Genomic DNA, 18,005 nt, shown 5'->3' on the forward strand with positions numbered 1-18,005 from the left:
TTACTCGATATTGAAGGGACCATCGAGTTAGGGAGGTATCGAGTTATAGAACACAAAACCAGTGCAACTGCGATCTAAGGGACCATCGAGCTAGCCATGAAAACCAACTTTTACTATGGGTCTCTAACTCGATATCGAGATACGGAATATAGAGTAAGGGAGAGTTAACTGTATTTAGCAAGCGCACATATAGCTTACGTCAACTATGCGAATATGGCCAGGCAAACTCATACGTTTCTACAACATTTTCAAGCAAAGTTCGTAATTTTAAAATGTATTAGAAGAAAGTAGGTAGGTACATTTTTTATAATAAACGGTCTTATGAATGAAAACCAACGCAAAACTTTGCTTGTAATGCTGTATGGTTTCAAAATTGAATTCAGTAGTTCACACTTAAGTTTATACAACTTCACAAACATTCATAGTTTGTACGTAGATTTTGCATCTGCAGATTATTTGATACTGAACTCTCGAACAGTATTTCTCAAACTTTCAAAAACTGTTAATACTTTTCTGGAAAAGTTACTACATTATTGAAAATAATATAGTTGGGAATCATCAAAAGACATCTTTGAAGTAGTGAACATTGACGGTCTGCGATGTCATCGAATCATTCAGCATCATTAGAAGAAAATGTTATTTAGTATCCACCTGATCAATTTGCCCCCGGGACAACGTCTATGAAGATATCTTCCAACATACATTTTTTATGATAATTAGCAAATTTTATATTATAATGTTTAGAGAAAATACTCATTTTTATTAGATGGTTATAAGAACGTCTTAAGGTGAAGATGAATCGAAGCCAAACTTCGAGCTTTGAAGAGCACAAATCTTGAGAACCTGATAACCGTTTGCTCTGAAAATTTGATCGATTGATCACTACCAGCGAGAGACTAGTGAGATAAATTTTCTAGCAGTAAAACAAAGTAAAATTAGGGGGGTCTGTAGCCTTGAGGTTACGCTTTCGCTTCATAAGCGGAAGGTCATGGGTTCGATTCCCTGCCCCTCTACAAAAAACCCGTCCAGCCACCAGAAGACGCCTCACGGAGGACCGTGCTTTGGGGAGCACATCCATCCTCCGTCAGTATCAGATGGTGACTGAGACAAACTGACCCTCTTCGCAGGCAGCTAGCCTCACTAACAACAGAGCTCTCTCCTACCTGCTCGGTGAGAGAAAGAGTAGGAGAGAATGAAAGAAGATGTAAATATAGATAAGTTGAAAATAGATCGTATCGGTAAAGAAGCAGATCAACTGATTCCGGCACAGTATTGGCCACGAGCACAGAGTGCCTTAAAAAAAAAAACAAAGTAAAAGAGTTGTTTTTCTGCTTTAATTATAATAAACCCTTCTAATCTAAACAATTACATTGGATTTTGACAGGTTTCCGATGGGTTTTATGATAGAATCATCTTTGACGGCATGATCGTGAACGAATGATTTTGCACCAAAATCGCATGCATGAGTTTGGCGAAGCAGATCGCAAATGACAACAATGTTAGTCGGGAAATACGAAGGCGCATCATTAGCGGAAGTCGTGCCTACTCCAAAAGAAATTGCGGTCAAGAAAGATTCACCCCCGCACCAAATGCACGATGTACAAAACGCTCATAAGACCGGTAGTCCTCTATGGGCATGAGGCGTGGACTATGCTCGAGGAGGACTTGCAAGCTCTTGGGGTTTTCGAACGCCGAGTGCTAAGGACGGCGTGTGGCGGCGAAGGATGAACCACGAGCTCGCTCAACTCTACGGCGAACCCAGTATCGTGAAGGTAGCTAAAGCTGGAAGGATACGCTGGGCAGGGCATGTTGCAAGAATGCCGGACAACAACCCTGTAAAGATGGTGTTCGCCACGAATCCGGTCGGAACAAGAAGACGTGGGGCGCAGCGAGCTAGGTGGACTGATCAGGTACACCAGGACCTGGAGAGCGTGGGTCACAGTCGAGGATGGAGGGAAGCGGCCATGAACCGAGGGAATTGGCGAAATATTGTTGGCGAGGCTTTATCAAGATAATTGATGTAAAGCCAAATAAATAATAATCGCAAATGAGTGCTCTCGCGGGAAAACTCAATGATTAAGATTTGAGTGTGAGTCTACCAACACTGATTTTCTGTGTTTCTCTAAGCATAGCATGGTCTGGTTGTATTAGGTCAATGGTGATGCATTAACCCCACTCTTCGTCTGTTTGCTGATTTCCCCCTTGTGCAGAAAAAATACTGTCATAACTTAGTTTTTTTCCTGAGTAATGTTATGTTAAGAGTTACTTACGAGTCCATTAGTTTAATCAAGTGCATACCTGAAATAAAAGTAAAAGAAAAATACATTTATGGGTTTTTCATGTTGAATTATGCCTTTGTTGTTAGCTTAGCTTGGCTTAGCTTACTGTATACTAATCTATGAATGCTATGATGATTAACCGAACAGTGAAGATTAAACAAAAATCTTCTTTAGTGTGCATGATTCAGTGCTTGCATTTGATAAGGGTCAATACCGAGAACGACCACACTTGGTCCTTGCAACAAAGTTGGAATCAAGGAAGGATTATTAATCTTATTGTTTCGGAAATCTTATCCAATTCTTGGTCTCTATAAAGACCAGATGGGTCACAGGGTTTCACGAACAGGTATCTAGAACAGCCGAAAGTTGGAAAAGTAAACAAAAACAAAGTACGTCTCTCAGTTTTTTCATATAATGTAAATTTTCACTCGTGGAATTTTAGGTGTTTTTGACTGTAACCACCAAAAACCACCGAACTGCTGAGCGCATCAATTTTGTTTTACTATAGAATATATTCATGATTAGTAGAGGGAAATTGAAAGTATTTTTATCTTCTAAATTCTGAAATCAAATGATTTGAAGATGTTGATTCTTTGGGGGTAAAATGGGGAGATGGGGCAGGGCGCATACTACCGGATTTTATTTCAGATGTCGACAGGTTGCCAAAGACAGACATGAACAGTAGGCCGTCCATTATTTTTCGACGATGCAAAATGTTATAAGTTCGTAATTCTAAAGTACCGTCAAGCTACCATTCACCATGCATTTAAGGAAAAAATGCACTTCAAAAAATTATATAACTTTTCCAAATAATTTGAAGCGTATTAGAATACCACTACGTAGCGTACAATTATATAATAATTCAGGGAAAAATCTAAAACTAGTGATGCATAACTAAAAATTACTCAAAAATTATGTTTGAAAATCTCATGTTAAGGTCGCCTCGTACCGTTCTATGTCACCATTTACCGTGCACACTAGTGCACCATTCACCGTGCGTATAGATTTCGTCATGATTTAATTTTGTTTCTTGAAGAAACGTTGTTGATGGAGCAACTATGTTGCTAATAGTGAGCGCACTCATTTTTAAGACTGTTCAAATCTTCATTTACAATAAAATCCATAAAAAGTTTAAAAATTGGCTAAATAATTATTTTTTCATTAAAATCGTTATAGGAGATTTGACTGTATTGTCCAAATCATTCCATATTCACTCAAAAACTAAATATGAAGTAGTTAATTGACGATATAACAATGAATCTAATATTACCGAATAATTTCATGCCTTTTACACTAATGCACGGTATTAGGAACCATACATACTGAGAGGGATCCATTCACCGTGCATTTGGGTTTCCACTGAGACACAATATAAAATTCTAATTTGCATAAAATCTCATTGCTCATACGATGAAATACATCTTACTAATAGTATCCACAATGAAAACTTGTTGAAATTTTGAAAAAAATCATACTCTATCGTTAAAATGAAAAATGTGATTTTTTGGTGTTTCTACTAAGAGTGTTGAAAAATCTTATTATCAAACAGAATTCACATGATTTTTACTACATAAACTAGGTTTTTCAAAATGCTTTGTGACAAAAACTACTTCATTTCATCAGTTTTATCTTATTTTGCTGACAAAAAAATAATTTGTGAAAATTGTATGAATATTCTGTAGGAATTTGTATATGTGCACGGTGAATGGAGGCCGCACGGTGACTGGTGACTTAACGGTACTCGTTTTGCTTTCTCGGGGATACGACTGTGATGATTATGTTGTAGGTTATGACCTTCAGTCTATTATGCTCAAAAACGGATTTTATGTTTTTATCCGACGTTTCGGACACATTTATTGTGCCTTTTCAAGGAATTAACTGTGTTCCGTTTTCTCGTTAACATGCCCACAGCATAGGCAGCATAAGTCAACATACAGAATTTTGCCCGTTCTGGTCTCAACACGGGCGTAGAATCCGAAAACGATCCGGGTCGCAGAACTACGATAAAGTTGACTGTTTATCGCCACTTTTATTTCCTTGAAAAAGGCACAATAAATGTGTCCGAAACGTCGGATGAAAACTTAAAATCCGTTTTTGAGCATAATAGACTGAAGGCCATAACCTACAACGTACTCGTTTTGGTTAGAAAAAAAATCAGGTAAAATTTTGAAGTCTGCACGTGGACGCTAAGTGGTCTCCCAAAGGCCCTGAAGGTATTAGGCGCAGATGACCCCGTGCGCAAAATCGAGCTCGCTGCTCTGATGTTCTTGAATGTAGTTATTAAATGGTTAAGTTTTAGTTAAACATTATCAAGAGTGAATGCAGGACATAGTACTTTCATTTAACTTCGTAAAACTGATAGTAACTAAAAAGTTTTGTCATTTTAAGAGGATTAAAATATAATTTGCTTAATGTGTCCGTTCCTTAATCCCCCTAAGGTGTTCGCTGTTCGTCATGATTGTATTGCATAAAATTTGTAAATAAAAAATGCTTCCCATATATTGTGAATGTATCCTAACACTATTTATCTGCTGCCAAAACACGCAACCTTCCACGAGATCAACCCGTTATGAGCTAAAATTAGGATCATTAATTGGTGGATAACCAAACCGATCAATCAATCAATCAGCTCATTTCCGCAGGACCGATGCGAGCATCACAATGCCAAAGTTAATTAGTACCTTACTCGCATCATCGGCCAATTATCCGTCGATTCAATTGCTACCTGTTGATTATTTGCAACAATTACCGCATTTTCCATCCATTACGTCGGTTACCGTGCCGTGAATAAATTGTATCCTAGCGAAAATCGGTTTCGCGTTTGCATATTTCTAGCTGACGTCGTGAAAATTTTATTACGCCATAAAAAAAATGGTGCACCACAATTTATGTGTCCACTTCGAGCCCGATAATGATAAAGGGGCGTACGTTTTTCGCTCGTTTCTGATTCATTAATACGGGTTAATTTGCAAAGCCATTTACGCATTTTCCAACCACTCGCCAAAACGTCTATTAGTGCAAACGATCGTGTAAATTACGTTCGCTCCCATCGTTCTGTGGGGCTCGGATTTGGGTTCACGTGAGTCTTCCACTTTTGACGGGTCTCCGGGAAAGGGTATGCGATATGCAGTATTTTTACTTGTCGGTACGAAACGGAGCAGAGATAGCGGCAAACGCGCAGCTATACAGCAAAACCAAGCGAAGGGTTGTAGATTTGATTCTCACCGGTCGAGGATCTTTTTGGATTGGAAATTTTGTCGACTTCCTGAGGCATAGAATATCTTCGTACCTGCCACAAGATATTTACAGGTAAAAATGGTGAATCGGCAAAGAATGCTATCAGTTGATAACCGAGAATGTGGTCCTAAGAACCCTAAACTGACAAGTAGGCTCTGTCCCAGCCGGGACGTAAGAAGATGAAGGTATTCCGCTTAATTTCGTTTTCAATATATTTCATGAAATCATTCCAAATATCGCATACCCTTCAGTCTCCAGTTACAGGCTGTTCCACATCCCAGAGGCCGCGAGACCGTCGTCGTCTGGTGCTAACTCCAAGTCTGTGAATATAGTTCGCACCATGACCAAGTGATTTGGTTCTTTCTTCCTCGATCGTTGAGACTTGGTTTCTCCCACAATGCTTAGTGGCAGCAAGGCCTCACTACTGCTGCTTCTCACAGCCTCTGCACCCAGAGCCCTGAAACTGAAGCCACGCAAAGCCCGAATGTCGGAAAATAGATAAAATTATTAATAATCTGTTTAGCTCATGTTGTTTTTCCCTATGCTTTGACCGAAACCGTTAGGCGACCGGCGCGCGACGGCGTCTGGAGCACAGATATTTGTCTTGTGCGATCAGTACCAGCACTGTTAGAGTGTTATGCAGGCATCTTAGACCTACTGGCAGTAGTTCTCAGCCTATTGGACCACGGTTCATCGTGACCTGTGGTGGGAAATTTCAAATCGTTCGAAAATGATGCGATCCACTTGCAATCTAAAGGTGCATGTCGATCAAAGTCCACCATCAAAATGGAAATAAACTATTTTGAAGCTGTTTAATTTTATAAAAGCTAATAACATACATATAGCCGTTATTACTGAAACTTGTTTGAAATCTAGATCCAAACTCAAAAAAGAACCAAACTTTTTTGTTTATGGTTACGATCGACTGGATGGAGCATGTGGTGGAGATGGTATTATCGTTCATAGGCGTATGAAAAAGTAACTTTTTTCGTCATTTAAAACCTAATTTTCCGAAACTTTGGTTGTCTCTTTTACTCTCTGCTAAATTAAGTTTTCGATGTGATTTTAAACTTTGTTCTGGTGGCGAACCACTGACCTAGGTGATCAGCTTTCTGACACGGTCAACTTTTCAGGTTGTAGTTACGAATGTGCGGATACGTTGTATCCAAGTCCAAGCGTTCAAAAATCAAGAAGCTATAGAATATCCAAAATTGAACCAAAACATTTCACGAGATAACTCCAAGATATGAATACTATCTTACAGTCAGTCATCACCACAATATTGACCATGCCAAGTACCATCTCAACTTCTCCCGGTTTACTTTCTTCCTTATCCATTGCTGCGAGATTGGAACAAACCTTTCACGATTTAGTTTAGATCGTTGGATCGGAGGGGGTGAGACGCGACCATGTCTTAACCGCTGTAGAGGTCGACTTCTTCAAGTAAATGGGTTGTTGGCTCCACGGCCGAGCGAACCTGAAATCCGATCGCGCACAGCTGGCATAGCAAGAAGGGGTGCTCTCAGATTCCAACAATTATTTATTTAAATCTCTACAGTTGATCGACGTGCAATCGCGCTGCAGTGATTGAAGATCGTCTTACAACTAGCCCATACATCACACGCCCTCTCGGGCGGAGGAGGTCTGGACAAATACGTGATACTTACGATAGACCGTAAATTCTTTTCATTGCATAACAACGATCGATCATCAAGGTTTGGTATCATCTGCGGGCGTCGTCGTCCAGGTTTCAAATGATACATTAGTCACACACCATACGGAGCGGAAGTTTGTTGAGGAGATGCCCATGTAATTTGTGCTTGAGGTGCTTGTGGGACGGTTACTTGTTTAGTTGGTGGCTTAAATATAAATATGTTTTGATAATTCAAATTACACTGCAGTCTAGAAAGCAGCGTAAACAGAGCAGAAGGAATGGAAATATTTTATCTTTATAATAATAACATTATGAACATTTAATTGTCTGAATTATCAAGTGATTTGAGTCGAGGGTCACTGTCAAAACAACCTTTGGAATGAAAAAAAAAATCGACAAGATTCAATCATTATCATACTCACAAGTATTCTAACTTTCGAATAATCATTATTGCCAAATGAAATCAGTAACCCTCAAATGTGAAAAAAATAGTAATTTCTTCATATTATTTAAAATATTTTGATATTATCATGATGTAATTATAAAATTTAACAAAATTGTAGTTCACACATTGATTGCATTGAAGGAAAGAACAAATTTACCGTGCAATTTAACATTTTTTTTTCTACTTTTAGTAGCGGGGAAATGTTATTCCACCCAATAAGAGGCGTTCTGCCAAACGTAACAGGGCACATTGACGATGGCTTTAGTAATTAAAAGTTTTCAAATATAATGTCCAATAACCAATAAGAGATATTTTGATCATCTCATACTTTCCTCATCATTTTTCCCATTACTTTTCATAAAGAATTTTATGGTGCATCGAAATAAAAATTAATTGAATGTCTCCCACGTGCCCCTCAGAGCGCCTTATCGCTAATTTTTCAGAACTACTAGGTTTAACTTGGCCTGAGGCAGCCATCGAGCTTGATTGTGTAACATTGTGGCGCAGGTCATGTCTTGAAGGACGTAGCGCCATCAAAAGTAAAGTAAGTCACCCTGGGGTAATGACCTCTGCATCTCCAAAGTTGTCACTGCACATTGGTCCCAAAGCCATATCTAGGAAGACAAAAATGATTGTGCCTAAACCGTCAATTTTAGATATATGGTGTCTTCGGCAAAGTTTCTCCATATTTTTCAGACATTTTTTTCAGAGATGTGAAATTAGGGTGGCCCACATGGTTTACGAGATCAGCACATAAACTTTTTTGCTGACGCATTTAGGACTACACAATGTTCTACAATGTTTTAGAACAACCAATTTGGAGCAACTTTGCCGAAGAACCCAAATTTCTATCTCCTATGGTTTGCGAGTTTTTATATGGTGAAGAAAGCGAACAAAGAGATAGTTGCTAGAACAATCGAATTAACTGTATGTAAAGTCATTTAAAATTGAATTATCATGTATTGATATCGATCATAGTAAGCGGAATCTGAGGAGTTGAAAAGAGGGAAATTATTTGCTGAAGCAGTTTTCGAGTGATCAAGACCCACCTTCTGGTTCGTTACCTTAGACAAGTATTTGGGATTTATATCTGGTTCAAATTCAAGATTCATACATTCTTCAACAGGCGAATGCTGCCCTGACTAATTCGTTGTGGCAGATTTATTGGATTTGATTGAATTGAATGGGATAAGTTGGATGCCCAGATAGAACAATTGCAGATACTTCTATATTTCAATGGGAGGATATCACGGGAAGTAAGGTTTTGGTAATTTGAAGGAATTCTTCAAAGTATACGTTTTGTTATCCTTTAGGATTGATAATATAATAAACGGGACCGGTATTGAACGTATGACCTTCTGCTTAGTAAGCCGAAGCGGTAGCAATTTATAACCAACCACGGCATAGGTTAGCGGGACAAACATCATGTCGCAAGAAATAACAAGACTTCGTTTATGGATTAATGTTCCTTGGATCACTGTTAACGTTCAACGCGCCGTCATCGTAATCATCGTCATCATTGAAACTTCAAAAGCAATTTTTCTTTTCAAAAACAAAAATTATTCGATAAAAATGTGTTCACTGTGTTTCGATTGGAGAATAGAATACAGTGAACACATTTTCCTAAAAAAAAATCTTGATTTTGAACGAAAAAACTGCTTTTGAAAATTCTGAAATCAATGACGGATCCTGCCCCCTTAAAACTGCTTCAGCAACTAACTTTCCCTAACTCCTAAGATTTCGCTTACTGTGATCGATCTTATTTCATTACATATATTTTCAATTTTAAATGATTTTACATACAGTTATTCCGGTTGTTTCAGCAAATATCTCTTTTTTCGCTTTCTTTATCATATAAAATTCGGTTTATGGTGAATATATCTTAAAGCGTTGATTTTTTATGAATAGTTTGTATGAAGCACTTTCAGAACTTTCAATTTTGCACATTTTTGCTGAAGGCACCAAAGAGCTATCTCGAATATTTTTCATGTTATGGACAATTTTTGGTTAAAAAACATATTATTTTCAAAATTTTGTCAATCGTTTCAAACAAAAACGTCCTCACAGTTTTTTCACCATAAACAGAGCAAAAGATAATCTTTCTAATGCTGACAAAAGATTGAAAATCTGTTTGCGCCTTTCAGATATATCGGCATTTGAAAACAACAATTTTTTCGAAGAAAATTTATGATAACTCTGTAACCATAAGAGATAGAACAAAAATTTCTTCGGCAAAAAGTTGCGCAATTAAAAGTTCTAAAAGTGCTCGGAACAAAGTTTTTGCGAGAAATTATCGTATAAAAAGTTATCAAGAAAAAAACGATTTTACAGTACCACCCTAACTTTTTTGTTAAAAAAAATCATAACCCACCCTAACTTTTTTGTTAAAAAAAATCATAACCCACCCTAACTTTTTTGTTAAAAAAAATCATAACTCGCGAACCATAGGAGATAGAAATTTAGGTTCTTCGGCAAAATTGCTCCAAATCGGTTGTTCTAAAACATTATAGAACATTGTGTAGTCCTAAATGCGTCAGCAAAAAAGTTTATGTGCTGATCTAGTAAAATATGTGGGCCACCCTAATTTCACATCTCTGAAAAAAATGTCTGAAAAATATGGAGAAACTTTGCCGAAGCCACCATATATCTAAAATTGACGGTTTAGGCGCAATCATTTTTGTCTTCCTAGATATGGCTTTGGGACCAATGTGCACTGGAAGGAGTTTTCGTTAACGGGAAAGGGCTTAAAATGTACATGATCTGGATTAGATTGGCCCTTGAACAAAAAAGTCGAAAAACTCAACGGGGCACCCCTTAGGTATGTGCCTTAGGGTAAGAAAAAAGCTCTCTCAAAATTTCAACTCATTTGGTTGCTCCCTCAGCTGGCGCATTCAATTCGAAGTTTGTATGGAATATTTGTTTCAAATATATTGAAATTTGACCCTATGCCACTGTTTCGTTCCGTAGACTAGTTAATTGCGTTCAATTGAGCCCAGAATGACAAATTCACTAGTTGATACCCTAATGAACATAGTTGCAGAAGGTTGTATCTGGTTTTAAGCTCATTTTCATTAACCTTTCGGTTGTTGCAAGTTAGGCTTAGGTCAGCACTCCCGTACAATCACATGTATGCATGCATATTGTACCGCAGCTCGCCCAGCGTCATAGGTGGCTATGATGCGCTTAGTGGCTACCACCCAGCTATGTTGAAGAAATACCAAGCATTATTGCAAATCTACTTCAGATAGTTAAAACACCAACTTTCTCAATTTTTATCAACATACAACCTTCTACAATATTGTTCGCTATGGTATCAAGTAGTGTTTTTGATATTCTGGGTTCAATTGAACGCGATCAACCATTTTCCTGACCCAAACAGGAGATGATGTGCTGTTTCCCATATGTGTGAGCTGAAAATTCCATAATAACTTCAATTCAATTGCGCCAACTCATGGAACGACCAAATGAGCTGAAATTTTCAGGAAGTCTTCCTCTAACCCTAAGAAAAAATCCTAGGGGATGCCCCGTGGAGTTATACAACTTTATTTTTCTCCCATACTGAGCTGGGCCAGTCTAATCTGGATTCACCTTGCTAAGTGATGCAATTAATGAAACCTCAGCTCATGAGTCAAGTTTATAAGTCACCTATCAGTTTCAGTCGGAAAACGAAAACCTATACTAAGTCGACATTTTGAGTGTTATGTGTTTTTGATATATCGTAAAGCATGAGCAATACTCATAGTGCTTGAGTAAATACATAAAGGTAACATTCATATTGCTCTCGCTACAAAGTTTGTTTTATTATGTTATACACATTAAAACAAACATGAAACGAGCTCACCAAACTGATTCTCCAACATCGAGCAATCAGAATTTTTTTTAATGAAAAAAAAATCACTCCGGCGACGTGAGAAAAACGGACACACTTGCTCTAGTGGACTTTTCATATCCTTATGATGCATGATACTTTGAACTACATGAAAACACATATTATATTCTTGAATCCCTAGAATAATCCTTGAAGTAATTTTAGTCCGGCAAGATATGGACAAATCTTTGACAAATTTTCTTCACAGATCCCCAAATGATTACAGTAAAAATTTGCTTTTCAATAAATTCATGAAGTAATAAATGGATTTACAGTCGACTCTCATAAATCTCGATGTTCTACATCTCGATATCTTTCCCTATGTTGATAAGTTTTTCGGTCCCTCCATTTTGCATACATTTTCACTCTCCATATTTCGATATCCTCCTTATCTCGATGTCTCCCTATCTCGATGTGATTTCAATTCCCGATTTTTCTGGATATGCTCATTATCGAAGGTTACTAGACTAGATTTTAGAGATTCAAAACAATTTGCGAAGACGAAATGACATTTGTTTGTTTTCAATTATCCTGGAAACGGAGTACATAATTTTCAATCTAGTATTCATTAAAAACTTGTTCTATGTCTCGATCTTAAGGCGAAGTAGGCCGTCATTGAAATTTGTACGCGTTGTTGATGATTGTTGCTATTTCATCTCACGATTTCGAATCAAAGAAAATCAGTTGGTTTTGCATTGACACAGCTGAAAAAGTATCAGCATACTTTATGCATGTTAGTGCGTACAGTGATACATTTTGAAGTCAATATAAACTATCAAGACTGATTTTTATCACTTTGAAATGCGAGCTGAAAAGTCATCATTGTTGTCAAAACGAATGACGGGCTACTTAGCCTTAATCTATCTCGATGGTCCCTTCGATATCAAAATGTGGAGAGTCGATTGTTTTTTCACAACTCCAGACTTATTACAAGTAGGTCCTTTATGTTTTTTTATCTAACATAATCCTTGGAACTTCTATGAAACATTTTTTTTGTATTTATTTATAAGGCTTTAAACTTGATTAGCCAGTTCAATCGCCTGAAACTCTATGGAATATTTTGGAGATATTTTTACAAAGATTTCACGGAGCAATGTTCAAAGGAGATTATGGAAAAAATTGTGATATATGAAATATATGGTAATTTTTCATAAATTATCTTTAACTAGTGGTCCCGGCAAACTTCGTCTTGCCATCAAGTAGGCTGTTGAAAAACGCTAATGATCGTCCAATACAAAATGACAGTTTCGTTCGCACTCGTTTTTTCAACTTTCCCGCTGAATATCCTGGGATTTTTATACACACAAACACGTCGGAACCCTTGACGAATAAAACTGAGAAAGAATCAATCAAATCCGTTCACCCGTTCGTAAGCCATTTCGTGACATACAAACACCATTTCATTTTTATTTATATAGATTAAGAGACTTCTGGCCATTGGCTGGTTGGCCTCTATATAAATATGAAATAACGAAATTATTAATAGATGGATGCTACTGATATAGACTCCATGTCTTTTTTCTTGCTGGTATAACATCGCCAGCACCAATTTTTAACCTAGCACTAATTTTAGACCTATCCACACGATTTCAGCCTACTTTGTATGAAAAACTGAAAATTGGCGCAAAATTCTTGTATGTTTTTTTTTGGTAGGAAAAAAATTAGGACGGTTGGAAAATAATGCCCAGGATTTTGTAAGAATCAAACTCGAATTCTGCCAGAGTTCCGCCTAGTATGATTCGAAATCCTGTATAATATTGCCGGAATGAAGAAGGAACTTTTGCAAAAGTCTTGGTTAGAATGAAAATTTTGTACAAGATTTCACAAGACTTTTGCCAAGGATTTTTAACAGAATCTCTTCTAGTATTCTTTTCGGAATCCTACCTTGAAATCGAGGATTTCATTCTGATCTAAGCCAGAATTTTAGAATGCAAAGTGATGCAAATCTTGTCTAGAAGTCTGTGGAATCCTGTTGAAGATTCAGTGGGAATACTACCTGCTGCGATCCGCCATAGCAAAATATTGCTGATTTCAGCATAAAGTATTGGTGTGTACTGATTTTATATATATTTTTTAATATCAAAATAGAGATATTGAAGTGCAAAATTGTGTAATATCATATTACTAATATGTACTTGGAAAAATGTGCTCTAGTGGAATTTGGGGTTAGTGACCTATTATGATTACTTTGCCTAAAGCTATTCAGATACACCAATATTGTATCATTATCATAATCAATATAGTGTCAACAACAACAACTTTTTATTCACTAAACAATGGAAAGCCCAAAGAAATGAAAGTGTAACTTGCTAACCTCTCATATTATATATAGATATATAGTCAGAAGCAAAAGCTTCACACATGAAGTGGAAGTCCAGAATTTGTCCCAGTTGAAACGTTACAAAAGAGAGAAAAACAAGAAAAACTGCATAAGATGAGGATGAATTAACGCTGAACCAAAAAAGTATCACACGGTTGTTCGTTTTGGAAAAGAATATACCCTAAGTACTAACGTTGATAACATATTCTATTTGTTTTATAGGAAATGTTTGAAAAAGCTTTGTCCTAATTCGGTATCCCATGGTTCGTCTGTCCAATATGGATTTTCGAGCCGTTTTTTCATCACAACATTCATGTTTTAATAAAAACTTAACTATGCATATACAAATGCACACTTTGTTTGAAAGTGTTGTGAAAAATATGAAGTAAGTGTATTCAACATTATATTTTTTTGCTGAGCATTAAGAAAATTGAGTAATCTGTACTGTGTTGCTAATCGAATATGGCAAGCAGAAATGTACTTAAAACCTATGAAAATTTGTAAGAGTGGGCAAACTTCAAACTTTAAGAGCTATTTACTCAATGCTTTCTTTTTCCATATGGGACTGCATGCCTTTATGGGCAGTAGGGAGCCGGATCCTATTCTTCGAACTTTTGATTCACTTCGGCAGTGGGGTTTTTGAAAGCTACTGAGCTCAAATTTGGCCACAATATACGTTGTACTGTCGTACTTCTTATTGCAAAGTTTCAGCCAAACCGGTCGAGAAAAATCCTCCATACCAAAGTGGATCATGGAAGTACCCAAGTAACTCCGCACCTTATGTGTATGTTTCAATCAAGCCATAGAAATATTATGTCAAATAATTTAACAAATATATCCAAACACCTGAGGAAAATAAGATCGAGGCTAACCAAAAGAAAAACAAGACATAGAGGTCAGCTCACATGCTGGGTCAGGTTCCTTGCCACTTCGCCTTTTTACAGCACCCCATTCACGAGCGCGACCAATCAAGCGTGGAGATGAATTGGGCCCATGCGCTTCCTCATAAAGCATGTCAAAGGACAATCCCCTTTCAGCAATTGGAGTTCCAACTTTTACGAACACGATCACGACGACGAAAGAAAGTGTTGGCAAAATCTGGTTATAGGTAGACCGACCAAATACACGACTTCACCTCGAAAGCAACGAAATATGGGTTTGGTTCTGTTTGGCGATGCGACCCCCAGTGTTAACAGTCGCTTTTGAGTTAATCGCTTGTCATCGGGGTTTGGATGCTCGTTACTTGCATCGCAACAGCTGCTAGACTGATGATTAAGCTGAACAGTTCGGATTGTGAGATCGAAGTTTGGTTCACATAATCGTCACAGCTGGAGAATGTATCCGTCTGTCCGGGAAGGTACTTTCAGCGAATGGCGATGGTATGTCAGTTACGTACAAACGAAGCACAGTTGTGTTCAGAATAATAGTAGTGGAAGCCGATTTTCATACAAAATGTTCATCTTTGACATGCTGTAACTTTGTTTCCATATGAGCAATCGGCATGAAATTTTCGCAAAATTTGAAAATATTCACACTACCGACTAACAAGTTAAGCACCAGGTGAAATCGCTCAAAATAATAGTAGTTTTTCTTTTGTAAATTTTTGTTCAGCAACAATTTTGTAAAAAAAAATGTATTGTTTATAGATTTAAAGCTTGGGTGGAAATGATTGAAACGATGAGTAAAGAAAAATTCAAAAACTCAAAATACAGCAGATATTTAAATTATTAAAACTACTATTATTTTGAGCTATTTCACCTAGTGCTTACCTTTTTATCCGGTAGTGTGAAAATTTTCAAATCTTGTGATAATGAAATTGAGTATATTTGTACTGCCCATAACTGCATAACAGTCACATTCGACATTTTTGACAATTTGGAGTTAATACCGGGGAGAGTCATCAAATGACAAATACTTTCGATCAACTTATTGAAGTCTCTGAGATTGTTCTAGAAAATTCGAAAAAAATACCAAGTTGTTTTGTCACATTGGTAATTATAACCGCATAACAGTCACATTGAGATTATATATGCGCTTAGTAATGTAGTAGCAATGAAATTTCCATCAGAAATATTTTTTGACTATTCACCTAATATGCAATATTAGCTGTACACAATTTCAGCCTCAAATAAGCATTTTTGAGTTCTTAGGAATTTTTATAAATTTTAGTTTCTACCCATACTGCCACAAAACGCACACTTGGTGCTCCATTTACTCAATGCCTACTTTTGTTGAATGTTACAAATATGCAGTTATGGGCAGTGTAGTTCACTGTCAAAATTTCATGCCGATTGCTCATATGGAAACAAAGTTACAGCATGCCAAAGTTGAGCATGTTGTATGAAAATAGGCATTCGCTACTATTACTCTGAACACAACTGTATGTTGAGATTTTTTTTTGCTTACGGTGAAGATGGATCGAAGCCGCTTCATGGGATATTTGAAATGTAAAATGGACATATTCTTCTTCTTCTTCTTCTTCTTCTTGGCATTAACGTTTTCACTGGGACAGAGCCGGCTTCTCAGCTTAGTGTTCTTATGAGCACTTCCACAGTTAAAAACTGAGAACTTCTTTGCCAAAGTTGCCATTTTTGCATTCGTATATCGTGTGGCAGGTACGATTATACTCTTTGCCCAAGGAAGTCAAGGAAATTTGCATTACGAAAAGATCCATGACCGACCGGGAATCGAACCCAGACACCTTCAGTAACAGGGACATGATCGGAGTCAATCAGCGTGAGTAACCAGTTGGCTACAAAGGTGACTAGAGGCGGTTAAAACTAAATCAATCGTAGAAAGATTTCTAGAAAAAGAAAACAAGTAGGGCTTTTAAGGTATTGGGTTGAGAAATATCCTGAAGAGCACTCAACCATTAAAATTCTGCCTTCGGAATTGCTTTGCGAATTGTTTCATGAGCGATGTTTCGCCTCAAAGTAACCGATGACAAAAAATGGGCGTATTGCGAATCAATTTCCGTAATTCAGTTTGAAGCAAATTAACCTGCTACCCAGTGCATTGAAAGGCAAATAGGCAGCTATGAAAGTATATTTACTAAGCTGCGTTCAGCAGAAACACCCAAAGTTTCAAAAATTTTGGTTTCAAATGAAGAAAAAAATTTATGTTTTACACGCTTATGCATGATGGAGTTGCTACCATACCACTCACTCCATCCAATCGATCATTACGAGAAATAAAAAAGTTTTTCTTTCTTTTGAAATTTGATTCAGATTTCGAATAAGTTTCAAAAATAACTGTTATATGTATGCTATAAGCTGTAAGAATATTAAACAGCTCACCTTCACTCAAAATACGAGCATTCCAATTCAAAATATCCAAAAAATATTTGGATCCAGAAATTTAATCAAATAACAATTATAGAAGTTAACTAGTGGTCCAGGAAAACTTGTCTAAGGATAATATGTGTTGAAGAATTCCGATTGCTCTTACTCAAGTCAATTCGTGACATACAAACACCATTGCATAGTTATTTATATAGATTTCACACCATTTTGCTGAATGGTGGTGGTTATGAACATTGCATCAATCATTTAATTCAATTATTCATTTAAAAATCAAAATTAGGAGATGACATGTTACTAGAAGTAGGTACATTTTCTGTTGATTTACTGTTTGAATTTTTCCGTTGATGAAGGGACGGAACAGAAGTTACCTGTTGCGACATAAGCATGGATGTTTACATTTGTATTGAAACAATTCCAACGGTTACCCGTATGAAGAAAATTTGAAGGGAAGGAGCTGAAATTTCCTGTGACAACATTGGTATAGAAATTTCCATGGGTAATGAAAAATGAGCTATGTTGGAGATTCTGCCTGGGGAATTCCGTGAACGAAAAACGTTTGCGCTCATCTGCTGGTACGAGGATCAACAATTCGTTTACGCGAATGGCAACCTCAAAAGTTACACTTTTGGTTGCCCCTGTAATTTGCGCATACAATTTTTTGGCATCTTCCTTCACAAGACAAACGTCCTTAGCAAGTGAAGAACCTCCGCATATCATTCATTTAGCATAAAGGCGGCAATATTTGATACCATGACCCTACTTTTGAGGCATCGATGGCACTAAGTGGAGTTCTGGAAATTTCCTCCAGGTTTCTGGAAATGTTCCCCTGTCACACGGACAGCGAACATAAGTCTTGCTTTTTCTAAAGCTTTAATATTATTTAGTTCACTTTTGATGAAG

This window comes from Aedes aegypti, chromosome 2 (genome assembly GCF_002204515.2).
Source record: "Aedes aegypti strain LVP_AGWG chromosome 2, AaegL5.0 Primary Assembly, whole genome shotgun sequence".
Taxonomy (NCBI): Eukaryota; Metazoa; Arthropoda; class Insecta; order Diptera; family Culicidae; genus Aedes; species Aedes aegypti.